General features: G+C 33.3%; 1 long non-coding RNA gene across 2 annotated transcripts; it reads right to left on the reverse strand.

The window, feature by feature from the left end:
• Positions 1-402: 402 nt before the first annotated feature.
• LOC136224098 (uncharacterized) lies at positions 403-3755 on the reverse strand. 2 transcript variants are annotated; one of them, XR_010686276.1, is made up of 6 exons: positions 3507-3755; positions 2970-3061; positions 2698-2774; positions 1808-1933; positions 1449-1559; positions 403-574 (listed from the first exon to the last, which is right to left on the reverse strand). It is a non-coding gene; the product is annotated as an uncharacterized lncRNA (long non-coding RNA). The 2 variants fall into 2 exon arrangements; XR_010686275.1 differs by lacking the exon at positions 2698-2774.
• Positions 3756-5375: the final 1620 nt, after the last annotated feature.

Genomic DNA, 5375 nt, shown 5'->3' on the forward strand with positions numbered 1-5375 from the left:
CACGGATAAAATCGTGGCAAGAGTAAAATACTCGTAGCAACATATAGTGGCCCATGGCAACCAATCCCACTTAACCACGAGCATAACCATGGTAAAAAATTAAAACACTCGTGGCTAGATTCCTTATTTAGCTACGAGTATAATCGTGACAAATTTGATCAAATTTTAGTAATTTATTTTTAATTAGCTTTTACTTTTTTATTATTATTATTAATATTATTATTATACTATTATTATTATATGAACTTTTGATTGAAAGGAGCTACATTAAAAGAATAAAAAATAAACAATGTCTAAAATTTTAACCATTCTTAACGAAAAATAAATAATTATTAAATAAATATCAATCATTTTATCCTCCAATAAAAGAAACTATTGGAAACACAAAAAAAAATTGCCAATTACAATATATATATTAATAAAACTCCAAGTTTACAGCTAAGATACACCAAGATTATATTCCTTGTTAGTGTACCACTTATACAAATAATAGTGCCAAAAAAGGTAGAATTGAATATAATCCGCTTTTCAAAATTACACCTCATCTATCAGCTCCTTGATGATTTCTGCAAGCCTTAAACAATCATATATTAAGAGAAAAAAAGTTATAATCAGAAAAATTGCATGTGAAAATAGGAATATAGCACTAAATATATAGATATAGGAGTAGCATAAAGCATTTTAGAGTCTTAAAGCTATATAGAGTTAAAAGAATGACAATGCAACAAAATATTTTAATTCAACTAAAATCAATTTGTGCCCTGTTTTGTTGAATAATTAGTAGGAGTTTTGCAAAATCAGTGTCAACAATGTCAGTCATTTGCATTAGGGATAAGGTACCAAAATAGACCTATGGTTTTTGGGGAAGTATCAATTTAGGCTCCGCGTACAAAATAGCACCAATATAAGCTTAACGTTTAAAAAAGGTATCAATTTATGCCTCGACAACGGAACAAGACACGTCATTGATATTACCCCGTTAAGTTCTGTCAATTGTACGTGGAGGGAGAAATCAGAACTTAACGGAATAATAAGAATGACGTGTCCAATCTGTTATCGAGGCCTAAATTGATACATTTTTTAAACGTTAAGCCCTATATTTTGTACACGAAGCCTAAATAGAAACTTCCCCAAAAACCATAAACCTATTTTGGTACCTTATCCCTTTGCATTATAAAGATTGCAGTAAAACCTACTGAGCATTACCATACCTAAATACGACAACAATCGTGTTCATGATTAATAAACAACAACCATGATTTAACATAAGCAACACTGTTAGCAACGAAAATACAAGACAAGAGATGCTTGCAATCTGCAGAAAGCCGTACATAGTTTGATATGGAGTACTAAACACTCATTATTCTCTAAAACAGTTTCAAGTATGAATTTGAGTTCGGTACCATAAGAGAGAAGAATATTTATAGTGTTAGTTGGAAGAAACTCACCTCGATAGTTTTGCAGAAGTTTCTAGGATCTTCATGATCTTCAAAAGGGTATGCTCCCACCAACATTACATATAGTGTCACTGTCACCCTACGTCACCAAACATCTGCAATCTAAAACCGATGAACCATTACATAACCAAGCTAAGATAAGAGGATTTGATTTCTTGAAAGGAAATCATTAGTGTATTTTCCAATACTTGTTCATGTTGTCTTGTGATTTAAGTGCATTCTTCGTTCAAGCAAACAAAATGAAGCTCATATAAGTTGGAAGAAAAACCTCGCATGTAACGAAACAAAATGAAGCTTATATATAGAAATCATCAGTGCATAAAGAAATCCAGGCCTGAGAAAATATATACCTTTGAGTTGCATCTTCTTTCAATTTCTTGCAGTACTCCAATAGACAAGTGAGATGTTCAATTTCACAGCTTTAGTTTGAAGTTCTCTGCTATTGGATGAGACAAGATTCTGAGAAGTGCCAACCTCTACAAAATATTTCAATCGGCAATTAAACCATTTTCTACCCATAATTTGAAAGCACTAATAGCATGTACTTTATTTTCAATTAATGCCATCTGCAAAACTCTCCTCTCTGCAATGAATATAATAACACCACTAAATAAGAACAAATTAACACAACTAGCTCATATTTTCCTTATGACCAAATAATCAAAGACTTGAAATGAAGCAGCAAATAGTTATCTAGCTTGGAAGTTGAACCATCCTCAAATCATGCAGATAAATGTTAGGCTTCATACTTATGCATCAACAAATTGGTCATCGCTACAATGGCATTAGTCCCAAAAGCTTGTTTACAATTTGAATTCAATAGCCAAAAGCTTACTACATGCAAGCCCAAAGACTAAGACACCAATTTTATATCTTTTTGCCTCACTAGAGCAGCAGAGCCCTTAATATAGCAAAGGCAACTCTTATGTCAGGTCTTGAGGTTGTTTTCAGACCATCATCTACTGCCTCCCCCGCCAAATGGTCATGTGCTCTAAAATATATAGATTAGCAAGGTGCTCTAAAATATATGTAAAGTAATAAGTTCACAAAAAATTAATATTAAAGGACTTCACATAAGGATTAGCAAGGTGCTCTAAAATATATGTAAAGTAATAAGTTCACAAAGAATTAATATTAGAAATTCTAAGCATTATGCCCATATATCTATACTATAAATTCTCTTATCTATTGCATCATACAACCTTCTCTAAATCTATCATTCCCTTCAAAATTTAATTACCTTTGCCATTAATTTCCCCTTGTCATCTCTTTTTAATGTTCCTTGCTACTTCTGTTTATACTAACATTCCTCTGTTTCTTTTGTATTGCAAAATCAAAAATAGCATAACAGAGGTTAATTAAAAAAAATCAAACACACAACTTAAGAAAGAAAAAAAAGCTTAAGTAGGTGAATTTACAATGCATTTATGATTTAGGAAATGTAAAATATATCACTATAGCAATTGAATTACTCTATTACACATCAACAATTATCTTCATCTTTTGCATTACCTTTCAACCAAAGACTCTATTATGCATGTAAATTCCCCATTGCTCATCTTATCTTCAGGATATGTAAATTTCATCCATCCTTCAATATAGTCCTGTTTAAAGTATCAAACAACCCCAAAATTAGAAAATGGTCAATAGCACAATGAATTTAATTTAATTTAATCATATAATACATTAGCAGGTAGAGGGCAAGAAAGAGGGGTTTCCATCATTATAAATTTAATTAGTAGGTCCAGGGTGAGAAAGAGGGTTTTCCATCATTTCAAAATTTAATCATCACGTAATTGAAATTCATCCGCAGAAATTCAATTGAAATTCAATTCAACAGAAATTACAACCATCAGTAACACAATGCATCAGACGCATCTTCTAAAGGAACCCTAACCAATTAACCAAGAACGGAAAAAGAATAGCATAAATATGGACGAACAGAAATCGTAAACTCAGAAATCACAATAGAAGTTACAAAATCACAAACTCATAAATCACGAGAGAAGTTACAAAACTATAGATAAATTAGTGGAGAGAGAGACTAACACACGGACGATGGCTGGTGACCAGCCTCGGACAGACGGACGGAAGTTACTCGAACTCGCTGCTTCCGCCTTGACAGGGGGCTACCTTGACTGATTGAACAAGAATCCCAGGGAAGGAGCGGTAAATAAGTCAGGAGGTCGAACAGTTCTTCGCTTCATTCAACTCGATCGGCACAGCAAGTTAGGGTTCCTAAGAGAGAAATGTAATGGGTTTATGAGTAAGGGTATTTGAGTTTAATGAAACGATGAGATTAAGGGTTGTTATTCATTTTAGTTTAATTGATGGGATTGAGAATGTTTGTAATGTTAAAATTTTGGTCTGAATTTTTGGGGGCAAATTCAAATTTTTGGAGGGAACATATATTAGCTAATGTAAAAATAACTAACGAGCGAATTTTTCGAGGATTAAAATTAATGGGTGGAATTTTAATAAAATTTAAGAAAAAAATTACTTTAATAAATAATAATAGAATTTCATAGTGATTTTTCTCATGGTATAAATAGATTTAGCCACGGGGAAAAAAATTACTATGGCAAAATTCGTGGCATAAGTGTATGTTTGCCACGACATAAAATTATCTGTGGCATAAATATATAAGGAGATCCTAAGTTTGCAGTGGGATCTATTTTTCCCGTGGCTAAATGAAAATACGCCACGAATTTTGAATTCCTGTGGCATGATTCGTGGCACAAGTGATGATTTGTTGTAGTGACTCCTTCTCAAAACCTACCCATGTGGTGATAGAACCGGGCTCTAATGACCTTAGCCACTCCAGAGCTTGTCCTGTCAATAAGAAAAGGAACAACTTCAATCGAACAATGTCTTGAGGAACTCGGTTCATTTTTTTAGGTGTCAGCACACATCAAAAATCGGTCCAGATGGTCATTTGGGTTCTTTTTCACCTCACCTCTGAACAAGCCAAACTGTTGACAGACTCATCCTCGACTTGATTTCATAGGAGTTGGCTAGGATATTAGGAGCCACAATCCCCGCCAAGTTGTGGTGTCAGTGTGGTGCTAGAATCTCGCTCATCGAGTGGTTTTCCGGAGCTCCATTCTCGTTGTTATCGTGACCGTTCTTATTGTGATTCTCCATTACAATAGGTTGAATGTTTTTCATTCATTTGCTCTTGCGAATAGAACATTCAAGCTCAGCGTTAAGTGGGACACAAGATGCACCTTTAGATCGAGTATGCATAGGCTGAAAAGATAAATAAAACAAGGATTCAGAGTTCACAAAAATTAAGTTCTAACTATGAATCTTACAACAAATATAACAAGTATAATTTTCACAATTTCAGAAATTAGAGATATTACTCAATAAGTGTACAACTATGTTCAATGTTCACAATTATATATACCTAAACTATAAACACAATCAGAAATTTACAGCTATGAAGTTGTAAATTTCACAAATATGTATATTTCGACTATAGATACAATCAGAAATTTACAGCTATGAAGATTAACAAAAATAAGCTCATATTTATAAATGTGTAGTGTAAACCAAAGCTATACACACAATACAAAATTGCAGCTATAATCAACAAGTATATATATGAAACTTTATGGGTATAGTATTCAAGGTTATGTGCAGAATTCAGGGTAAATTACATACGTGGTGTACAACCTTTACCCCAAATCACACTTTGGTGTACAACCAAAATTTTATCACACTAAACCGTACGAACTCCAGGTGACCTCCCACTAAAGTGTACAGTCGGTTTTTATGACCGGTCAACGCTGGTCAACTATGCCACGCCAGCATTTTTAATTGTAGAATTAAAACAATAGGACCCACTCTTTTATGAAATGATTAAAATACCCTCATCTTCTTCCTTCAACCTCTCTCTTCCATTTCTCTCTCTAA

This window comes from Euphorbia lathyris, chromosome 3 (assembly GCF_963576675.1).
Source record: "Euphorbia lathyris chromosome 3, ddEupLath1.1, whole genome shotgun sequence".
Classification (NCBI taxonomy): Eukaryota; Viridiplantae; Streptophyta; class Magnoliopsida; order Malpighiales; family Euphorbiaceae; genus Euphorbia; species Euphorbia lathyris.